Below are 11848 nucleotides of genomic sequence, written 5' to 3'. Positions count from 1 at the left end.
AGTGGAAGGCCTGTATGATAAGAACTTTATTTTTTTTTTTTTTTTGGTTTTTTCGAGACAGGGTTTCTCTGTGGCTTTGGAGCCTGTCCTGGAACTAGCTCTTGTAGACCAGGCTGGCCTCGAACTCACAGAGATCCGCCTACCTCTGCCTCCCGAGTGCTGGGATTAAAGGCGTGCGCCACCACCGCCCGGCTGATAAGAACTTTAAATATTTGAAGAAAGAAATTGAAAAAGAAACCAGAAAATGGAGACATCTCCCATGCTCTTGCTATGTAGAATTAACATAGTAAAGATGGCAATCTTATCAAAAGCAATCTACAGATTCAATGCAACGTCCAGCAAAATCCCAGCAAAATTCTTCACAGACCTCAACTTCATATGTAAAAGCAAAAAACCCAGGATAGCCAAAACAATTATGTACAATAAAGGAACTTCTGGAGGCATCACAATCCCTGACTTCCAACTCTACTCCAGAGCTGCAGTAGTGAGAACAGGCCGATACTGGCATGAAAACAGACAGGAGGACCAAAGAAACCAAATCATTCCACACACCCACAAACACCTGATTTTGAGAAAGAAGCAAAAAATATACAATGTAAAAAAGAAAGCATATTCAACAAATGGTGCTGGCATAACTGAATATCAACATGCAGAAGAATGAAAATGTATCCATATTTATCACCATGCACAAGACTTAAGTCCAAATGAATCAAAGACCTCCACATAAAGCCATGGACACCAAACTTTATGCTGACATGTAGTTAGCCAGCACAGTTACTCACTTGTTGTAGGTGCCCACACCTAACCATTTGGGATCTAGCTTGACCTTCTGAGATTTCTCTAGGCCTTCTTAGCCATACACCAGCGAAGCGTGCTGCTTCTTATCCTAAAACAGTGATCCTTGACCTGTGAGTCAAGATGCCTTTGGAGTCGAATGACCCTTTCATAGGGGTCTCCTAAGACCACCCTGCAAAATTGATGAAGTAGTAACAAAATAATTTTATGGTTGGGGTCACCACAACATGAGGAACTGTATCAAAAGGTCCCGGCGTTAGGAAGGTTGTGAACCACTGCTCTAACTGAAGAACAGCAATGGGTAATATTTCACAATGTCTCTGTCAGGCAGGTGAAAATGGGCTCACAGGATCCTGGGAAGGCTGGCCACAGTCTGTAACCTGCTGTGAATCTGGAGTCAGGTCATGCAGGCTGAGCGCTGACCCTCAGGACAGGTCACGGGATTTTTGTGGTGGAGGCAGCAGTACTCGGGCTTCTCCTCCCACGGCACAGGAGACATGGTTGTCAAGTTGGGGATCATTCCATCGTGAACAATGAGCTTCCTGTGGAGCCTGTGCTCCCGCCTCCAATCCAGTATTTTAAGATTTGGGGACTCAAAAAGGAAGTATTCTTTCAGGTATATTGAGCAAGAAATTTTTGTTTTTGCTTTTGAGATTCTTTTATTGATTTGGTTGGTATGTAATGTTGTGTGTCACAGTGATTAAATTTAACCCTTGGGTCTCTCAGTCTCAAAATCAAAGCATTTGTACTGAAGCCATGAACTCCACACAGCTATTCCGATCTCTGTTATTTAATGTTATGAACTGATTCCCCAGTTAGGGCTGTGACTTTGGGACTGGTTTTAGCTGTAACACTGAGTCCCTTAGCTGCAGGATCTGTATTTGTGTTTACAAGAAGGATCCTGTATTTTCACATATGAGGCTATGTCAACAGCTTCTATGCTGTGTTTATGTATGGTGGGCAGAAAAAAATCGCTGTTATACTATTGGACTCTTCTGTAGTTATCTTTCCATCCAGTCCCATTGCCATCCTTCTCTTTTATGTGTGAAAGTAAATGCCAAGACCAAATGCCTGCTACATGTCATAAAGCTTCTGTTTTAGCACTGAAAGTATTTAACAAAATAGCTCATGGGTTTCCTTGAGCGATCTAATTTTGTTGCCAAGACATTTGTTTGTTCATGTTGTCTTATAAAAGTGATTGTCTTCTTAGAATAAAAGTTAGTTTTGCAGAAACGACTACAAGAATAGTAGATCGTTAACAATGAATAAAATCACGACCAGCCAAGGCATAGCTCTTCCATATGTATCCAGCCATGGACTACAGGGAGAAATGTGACTTCAGTAATTCCATGCATTCCAGATAATGACGGCATCCCTGGCTGTCAGTCCCAGCCTTCCCCATGTAAGAGACCCTGTCAGACCCTTCCTAATTCAGTTTCCTTGTAACTTTAGACCCTTCACTATCATTGCCTCCTTAACCTTGGATCACGTTCAAGAAATTTGATGAAAAAGAAAACTGTCCAACTGCATCCAATTGAAAACCTTGATTATTAAAAGATATTAAAATCAATTGATAGAGCAGTTTCTAGTATTGAACCATGACTTAATCAAATCATGCCTGAGAAAGATACTGTGAAAATTGTCAGATGCCATGAACACATAGAAATCCTTAGAGTAAATGGAGAATGACCTTGTGTACACAGAGAGAAGAGCCTTTTTATCCAATCCTAAGATTATTTCAAAAATATCCTCTTATTTTGCCATATCAGCAGGTTGATAAAGGGGCCATCAAATTTGCACTCAGCAGAGCAAATATCATGTGTCCAGGCTTAACTTCCAGAGCTAAACTTTACCCTGGTGTTGTAGATACTATGGTTGCAATCATGACATAAGAAAAACAACTTGCCAATTTATGTGTTGGAGTCATGGACATGTCTGTAGAAGATATTGAGGAAGTCAACAGAGGAATTTTTAAAAAAATTTATTTGTTCTTTGTGGCTTGCACATCATACATCCAGATCCTATTCATCTCTCTGTTCCTTTGTTCCCTCTGCCCTTGCACACACCCCAAAAATAAAATAAAATTTAAGAGAAAACATGTCATCGTGGAAGCTGTAGCGTGACACAGTGAAAATGTCCATTATTTAAATGATGGGCTGTGGCATATGAAAACATATAAATGAACCTCAAAAGAATGCGTTTGGACTAAATACGAATATTGTGCCATATCTGTGTTTGTGTCTGTGTGTGACCGCATAAAGACAAAGCCTCTGTGGTTAAGTTGAATAAATGTTTTTGGATGTTTAAAAAAATCCTATGCAGTGACAGCCAGAGGGTGCTAAAGAACTTTAGATAGTCACACTTAGATCAAAATTGTCTCTTTCTTTCTTTGTACACTGTACTATATTTATTTATGCCCTCATATGCAAGTATGAGCACATATGGAAATCGGGATAATTAGTGGAGACTCAGTTACCTCCTTCTACGATATGAATTCTAGGGATTGAACTCAGGTCATCCGGCCAATCAGCAAGTGTCTTTAACCTGCTGAGCCACCCTCCCAGCCCAGAAATTGTGTCTTTCTTAAAACTGGAAATGCTGCAGGTAATACCTCCACATAAGAAGGGTTTCTGTGGGGCTATTTCAGGAAGACTATGATGTATATCTGAATATGGGGTCGATGGTTAGAAGTCGTCTGCTCATTATAATTGTGAAGCAGAAGAGTGACAGCCAAGGCTCCACAGATATCCTGCGATCAAAAGAAGAAACAAGCAGAATGGTCTTAATTCTGAGTCCATCTGGTGTAAAATCACAGCTTCCTGCTCATTAGGAATGTTTCTGACACCCTGCTACCTGAGCTTATATGTCAAAATAAAGGAGGCAAGTCAGGTTCACATCATTCGTGGCATCGCCTGTTCCTTCAATTCACTGCATGCTTCTGACTGTGTATGATTTCCAGGCTCCTACAATTATATATCCCTTGTATATCTTGGTATTGTTGGCACAGTGTGCACTGGTGGTGTTTAGTAGCTAGGTACTAAAATACCAGTCTCGGGGAAAATTGCCATCTACTTTACCCTTCCGAGAAAACTCTGACTTTCTGGTCATTGAAACATCACACACTGCTGCAGAGAAAGAGACTGTGGCAGCTCGGCCTGCCTGCACATCTCTCTCTCTCTCTCTCTCTCTCTCTCTCTCTCTCTCTCTCTCTCTCTCTCTCTCTCTCTCTCTCTTTCTCTCTGTCTGGGATTTCATGTCAACCTTGGATGCACATCAGCAGTTCTGTATTCGTCATACTGCCCAGGGGAACCAAGGCTGATAGGTCTTACTCCATGTCCAAGGGTTCTTCAATCCAAAAGAAAAAAAAGCTGAAGACACTCTGGCTTGGAGCCAGGGAGCCCCACAGAGGCCACTGCAAACATGTAGGCCTGAGGCAGCTGTGCCTGGGCCAGGCCGATGACAGAGGAATTCAAGCAGTAGAAGACATAACTTGTGTGAGTCAAGGTTCCCACTTTCTTTGGTTCTCCTGGAGCAGAGGTCCCTTTACATTATTTGTCTCATACTAAGGAATTGTTGGCCCATTCAGCTAGCTCCCATTACAAAGGCTCAGCCCAGCTTGGAAGATCACAGCAAAGTCACCTTTGCTGAGCTTTGGTGAATAGAGATTGTGGCTAGTGTCTCTTCCCAACTCAAGAGCAGCAAGAACATATGAGTGAATGAATACATGGAAGAAAGGGAAAAGGGATTATTTGTGTTTCTCACAATAACAAGACATTTAGAATGGGAGGGATGATGAAAGATATTAGAAGTTGCTTGTATTTGTGTGGTCCAAGTCGTGGGTTCCTCCTACTTTATATTCATAGCTCTGAGGTAAATAAGAAAAGGAGAGGTTATAAAAAAGCATTTTTGTATACATGGAATAAACAGTTTGCTGTCTCTTCCACTCTTTCGGGCAGCTACATCAGTGGTTCTCAACCTGGGGGTCACAACCTCCTCAGAGGTTAGAACAGCTCTTTCACAGGGGTCTCATACCAGATTTCCTGCATGTCAGATATTTACATTATGATTCATAGCAGTAGCAAAGTTGCAGTTATGCAGCAGCAATGAGAATAATTTCATGGCTGGGGGTCTCCACAATAATGAGGAACTGTATTAAAGGGTCACAGCATAAGGAAGGTTTAGAACCACTGTACTACATGTAGAGAAAGCCTTAGACCATGATGTCCTCATGTCCCACTTTGGGTAGAAATAATAAAGAATGGATAATGTAACTCTCCTCTCTGCTGTGGTTCTCTGGATCTTCTATCTGTCATCATGAAAGATTTGGAAAGGCATCCCATGCCTCAATGCCTTCAGCTGTGCGCTGTAGTATGCTAGCTAGTACATCCTTCTTAACTTTTAATGGACCTTCTTTAAAATGAAATGTAGTTAACATTACTTAAAATTATGTCAGATCCAAGCCAATTTGCTTGATGACATGAGCTTCATTTCAAGTATTCAGGATCTACCTGTACGTAGCGACTCCATCATTGGACTCAATCTGAATTTTGCTGATCATGTTAGCAGGGAGGGATTCCAAGGACAGATACACATGTCTAGGACATCATGGTTTCTGTTGATGTAGCTCACCCTACCCATGCATATGCTTCATAAAATATTAGAATATGACAAATGCCCACTTGTCCCTTTCTATCCATCCTAGATGCCAGTTGACTCAAATGTGTCAAGCTTCTTCTGTACGGCAACAAAATAATTTTGGTTTCAAGGGCCACATTTGCTGTCTGCTGCTCTGCTTTCCCTCTTAAGTAAAGCCACTTTTTCCACCTGAATGCTCACCTTGTTGCCCAGGTTGATCTCAAACTCCTAGTCTCAAGTGATCTTCCTGCCTCACCCTTATCAGAACTACAGGAGGAATGTGCCTGTACACCCAGCTAGCCGGTATTTGGCAAGGTAAAAACCATTCTGAGTTCCTGAGACAAAGGCATTCCATAGACAGAATAGTTGTGCAAGCCACAGGGCTGTGCACTGATGTTTTGATGGGTGTATAGAGAAGTTATGCTGCCTAGAATTCATTTACTGACAATGAAGGAGACATTTGTGTGTTGTAGAGAGGGTGTGGTGGTCAGGTACAGGGTGGAAACTCTGACCCCTATCCTATGACCCCTATGCTGGCTCCAGCTCACTCCCACAAAAGAGACTGTTGAAAAGGACTCTGGGGAAGGGTAGGGGCTGTGGAATGACGGGGACGGAATGTCTCATCTTGATGCAGCCACCAAGGCACTTGCCCAGCACCTTTCTCACCTTGTTCTCTGCTTCCCGGTTGTCTCTCCGCAGCTCCTCTATCAGGGTGAAAAGTCGTTCTCTAGTCTCCAGGCTGCGCATGCTGGCGCTGCTCTCCATGTCTGCAGGTAGAATTTGCAGGAATTTCTCCGTCACCAACAGTGCCAGGATCTGTTCCACTGACCGCGTCTGTGGCTTCAGCCATTGAGAGCAAAGCTCCCAGAGTCGGCAGAAGGCATCCCGAGGCCCGGCTGCTTCTTCATACTGGAACTGACTGAAGCGCCTGTGGAAGGCTTCCCAGGGTGTGTCACGCTCTTGAGGCTGAGGGCCCTGGTGGTACGATGAGGGGACCTGCATGGCAGATTTCCTGGGTGCAGCCATTGTGCCCCTTGGCTGGCTGCTTACAGCTTGTCGTGGGCCTGAGGTCTCAGGTCTCAGCTGTTTTGCTGGGTGTTCAACAGGGAAGCCACCTGTAACAGAGGAGGGGACTCGGTGACAAAGGAGACACAGCAATGGTGACAAGAGGGTTCAATTGGTGTCCTGCTTTTCAGAATCTAACAAAAGTCAGTACTCTTCTCAGAAACATATTTTTATATGTTCATATATAATATATACATGTCCAACACTACACCCAGCTGCCAAAAACTTACAAAATGTCCACCCCTCCACAGACTCCCTGGGCCTGTCCTTTCCCTAGGTTAGCCACTGGCCCTGTGTGGCTACTGAAGTGGGCATTAGTGGAAGCTAGAGGCTCTGTTCCTAGCCACATTCTCCTGCTCCATCAGCATCATTGAAGAGCCCTACCTGCTATTGGGAAGCTCAGCTGGAGTGTTTCCAGAGGCCCTGGGATGGGGCTCCCTCCTCAAAATGTTCAGGTCTCTAGCCCCACTCCTGGTGAAATAACATTAGCCATGTGTTTCTGAATTCAGAAACAGTCCAAAAGAGTGGAAGAAAAACACCTACAATACCCCTGAATAACCTTCGGAAGTCTCTCTAGTCTTGAGTCCCCCTAAATAGCCTTCACTCTGAGTGACCTGTGCTGGAGTGTGCTCCTCAGACTTCTCACCACAGGCTGCTGGGGAACCCCAGGGCCGCCACAGGTGTCCACTTGTGCAGTAGGTTTCTGTCCTAGTTAGAAGTCTATTGATGTGCTACAAATCAGAACCAAAGTCACCTGGGGAGAAAAGCGCTCCTTTCCTGGTACAGTTTGGAGTATATCATCAAAGAACACCAAGGCAGGAAGTCAAGACAGAAGCTTGAAGCAGAAACCCCCAAGGAATGATGCTTATTGAAATGCTGTAACCCGAAATTATAAGCCAAATAAACCCCTTCTTCCCCCAAGTTGCTTTTATTTTCAAATTTATTTTTGTAGACAGGGTTTTTCAGTGTGACCACTCTGTCTGTCCTGGAACTCACTCTGTAGACCAGGCTGGCCTTGAACACACAGAGATCTGCCTACCTCTGCATCTTGAGTGCTGGATTAAATTAAAGGCATGTGCCGCTACTGTCAGAGTATTTTATCAAAGCAACAAGATGAGCCTAGAAGAGATACCTCTACTTAGAAGAATGTGTTCTGTGTTATGGAAACTCTACAAAGTCTAAATGGCATCCAGCATTCAAAGCTACCTTTTATAGTGCCCTTGGCCTGCAGCTTAAAACTTCACCCATTTGATCCCACTTCCTTAAATTTTCTATTTTTACAAAAGCCCTTTGGGTCTAGAGAGATGGCTCAGCAATTAAGAGTCCAGGTTGATCATCCAGAGGACCTGGGTTTCATTCCCAGCACCACATAGTGACTTATAACTGTTTATAACTCTAGAGTCAAGGGTTGCAACATCTTCTTCTGGACTCCACAAGCACCAGACATGCATATGGTGCACAGTCCTACATGTATACCAAATACAAATAGACTCAAAATAAAAACAATACTTTAAAAACTTCACTGGCTTTAAGGTATATGATGGACTTTGAAAATGAGGTCTTCATTTTCTGGTTCAGCTGGCTTTTCAAATAAAGTCATCTTTCATAACAGAGCACCTTGACATAGTTGGTCTATCGTGCATCCAGCAGCTGTGTTTGACTCCAATACCAACCATTTCTCTCAGACACTTACCATGTGGCCTTGTCGGACTTTGTTCAGTAGCCTGAGATTCACACTTTCTGTTTCTCATTGGCACAAAGAGAATAACACCACTATTCAGTTTCTAATCTCTGAAGGACATGTGTGTAGTGATACTTTGTTTGTAATCTAATAAATAAGCTTGCCTTAAAAGCTTGCATGAAGATCAGGGTGCAAAGCTAAGTCACTAGTTAGCTATAGAAGCCAGGGCATGGTGGGCCACACCTATAGTGCCAGGACTTGGGAGACAGAGGCAGATGGATCTCTGTGAGTTCAAGGCGACCCATGGGCTACACAAGATTGAATCTGTCTAAAAGAGAAACAGAGCTCACACAAAGGTCATCCCAGCACTAGGGAGCTGGAGGCAGGAGTGATATGGCTGGGCAGAGAGAGTAATGTATAGCAGGAGAAGATAGGAACTCAGTGCAATCTGAGGATTCAGTCTAAGGATACAGTCTGAGGGTTTGTAGAGACAGCATTCAGTCTGAGGTTTCACAGAGACAGGATCCCCCCTTCATTGTGAGCATTGGTAGAGGAATTCATGCCTCACAGTTCTGCTTCTCTGCTCTATCAGCTTTCATCCCCTAATATCTGACTCTGAATTTTTATTATTAAAACCAACTAGAAATTATGCAACACATGTGGAACGGTATCTGGCACCTAGCTGAATTCAGCAACTGTCCTTTATTCAGGATACATAACTCAGGGTCTCTCCTGTTGCAGTACATTTATCTACTAAGAAAGCTACTTGGAAAGTTTACTACTTAACTTTCATCGTTAACTTGACACAATCCAGTCACCTGGGAAAAGGCAACCTCAGTTGAGGGATTGCCCAGACCTAACTGACCTGTAGCTATGTCCGTGAGGCATTGTCTTGACTGTTGTTTAATGTAGGAGGACCCAGACCACTCAGTTTGGTACCATCCCCTAGGCAGGTGGGCCTGGGATCTATTTTCAAGAAGGTAGGTTGAGTGAGAGTGAGAGCTAGAGCAAGAGAAGGCAGGGCAGGAATTCGAGGCAGGATCCTGAAGGCAGAAACCATGGAGGAATGCTACTTGCTGGCTCATTCCCAAACATCCTTACATAGCCCAGGACATCCTACACAGGGATAGACTGGGACCTCCTGCATCAGTTAATGATCAAGAGACTCCCTCACGATCATGTCCAAAGGCCAATCTGATGGAGGCAATACCTCAACTGAGACTCCGTTTTTAAGTGATTCTAGATTGTGCCAAGCTGGCAGTTCATGTTAATTAGGACACCATTTCACCATCCCAAGCCTTACGGTAACAAACCATATCCTTCCTGCTGCCTATATGCAAGAACATGGGCTACTTAAACACCATTTTTCCATCTTGTCTGTGTTTTGTGACGTTACTGGTACGCTCTTGAGTTTGAACATGTCTCTACCTTCTAGAGCTCACAAACGTTTTCCATATGGAGTTAATGATCTTACAGGGAGATGAGATTAGGTTCTAGTTTCCTGCCACTCAAGTGCCAGGAAAGCAAGACATTCCAGTGCAATTTCTGAGGCTACAGAGATGGTTACATAAATGTCTCTAAGGGTCTCAGCACTTGGATGTCACTGTGTCCTCTCCCCACGTAACTTACTGAGACCATTCCTCTCTACTTCTCTGCAGAATCTCAGGGATGGGAAATCTTGTGACGCTCACTGGGTATAGTAGGAAAAGCACTTGGAAGGCTAACACAGGAGAAGCCTAAGTTTAAGGTCAGTCTGAGAAACTGAGAAAAATGAAGTCCAGGGTGGCCTGTATAAAAAGCTCCCATCTTAAAAACAAAACAGAAACAACCCCCAATAATGGAAATAAGAAGCAATGACCTGAGACCTAATAGCTCAGTGATAGAGTTCTTGGTGAGCATGCACAAGGCCCTTGCCTCCATCTCCAGCAACACACACACACATACCTCAAGGAATTCCCCCCTTTATTCTTCTTCTTACCTAGTTCACTAAAATCTATACTATGAGTAAATATCAAGCTCTACTAAGTGAGAATCTGAAGTTCGGTGCCAGACGGATGATCTAGGTTGGATGAACTGCTAGCTATGCGATCATGATATAGTGTTGCTGTTGACAACAGGTCATTGACTATGAAGTCTTTCATAAAATGTACCAAGTCCAATTTTACAGAAAAATAAATATACCCAGTTCAAGTGTCTGGAAGAGAGATGTGAGGTCCATCTTCCAGGACCAAGAAAGAAAGAAGGTCATGAGGGACTCGGAAGTTGAAGGTTTTGCAAGGAGTCGTAGGCAACAGGACATACTCTGGAAACGTGAATGAGACATCCCCTGCTAAGTCTCAGGCATTTGAATACTTGACCTCAGTTGATAGCTGTTAGAAGAGTATTAAAAGGTGTGGCCTTTCTGAAGGAAGTATGGCACTAGGGACAGACTCTGAGGTTTCCAAAGACAAGTGTGAGTCACAGGGTGTCCTCTCTGCTTGCTGCTTGTGAATCCAGGTGTGAACTCTTAACTGTTCCTGCTTCCATGCCTTTGCTTTGTCATCAAGGGCTCTAATCCTCTGAAACCATGAGCCCAATTAAATGCTTTCTTTTATAAGTTGTCTTGGTCATAATATTTTATCACAGAAGTAAAAAAGAAACTAAAATGCATACTTTATTCTCTCCAGGCAAAGGCCACAACCACACAACCCACCAGTCAAGCAGACACCAGCAGGCCCCCAGGCACACACAGGCTGGTGGTGCAGGCACACCCATAGACCACAGGGAGGCAGACACACAGGCCTACAGACACCTATAGACTGCTTGTAAAGACACAAGGCAGAGGTAAAGGCCCAGGAAAAGGCTCCAACCTCTGACATAGTTATTCAAAACCCACACAAAAGTGACATTCTGACAAATAGTTATTTAATAGATTATAATGCTGTTTACTTTGGGGTCTCTAGGAACTCCAGTGTTAGCTACTTTCTAAATATCCTCTGGATATCTAGGCTTAACCATCTTGGATAAAGACAGGTATCCATTTTAGCAACATGCTGTCTCAACATAAATTGACCATTATAGTCCTCTGTTTTTTATAAGCGGTATTATTTAAAACTTATTTGTGATCAGGACCCCTTCTGGGAATCTTTGGTTTTCATGCCTCGAGGTATCGATACTTGACTAGTGGCCATGAAGGATCCGTAGGAGTTTTCTGTGGACCCATCCATTAATCTCCTTTCAGCTCAGCATTTCTACCCTGACCAATCCAAGCCCTTCTACTGTGTCAACTAGGAAAGTAGTATGGCCCAGTGATCGAGCATTTTCCCTGCATGTGATGACCCTGAGTCCCATCCCCAGTGCTGCAAAAAATACACACAAAACAAGTAAATAGGAGAGCAGAAGAGGAGGAAGTTCCTGAGCAGGGACCCTATAGAAGCAGAAACATGAAAAAGTACAAAGAGCTAGTTGCTATTAGTGTGACTAGGAATCCATGTCAGTTAACTGACAGTTCCAGAAGTTAGAACTGCCCATCCTCCTTCAGGCAATGGAGAACTGACTCCTCACAATGACATTTCAAAGGCATGGTTTTCTATCCTTGAGAAAGACACAAGGTAGATAGCAGGTTGAGAACAGAAGTGCTTGTGGAAAAGCCCTTGTCTCAGAAAGCCCCATGAAATTTACTGGCGTTCAACG

At 43.5% G+C, this 11848-nt stretch overlaps 1 pseudogene; it reads left to right on the top strand.

Moving 5' to 3' along the window:
* Positions 1 to 2158: 2158 nt before the first annotated feature.
* Positions 2159 to 2978, top strand: LOC142841538 (malignant T-cell-amplified sequence 1-like; annotated as a pseudogene).
* Positions 2979 to 11848: the final 8870 nt, after the last annotated feature.

Source organism: Microtus pennsylvanicus, chromosome X (assembly GCF_037038515.1).
Source record: "Microtus pennsylvanicus isolate mMicPen1 chromosome X, mMicPen1.hap1, whole genome shotgun sequence".
Taxonomy (NCBI): Eukaryota; Metazoa; Chordata; class Mammalia; order Rodentia; family Cricetidae; genus Microtus; species Microtus pennsylvanicus.
The sequence above is the reverse complement of the archived record's forward strand: the minus strand, read 5'-3'. Positions and strand labels throughout refer to the sequence as shown.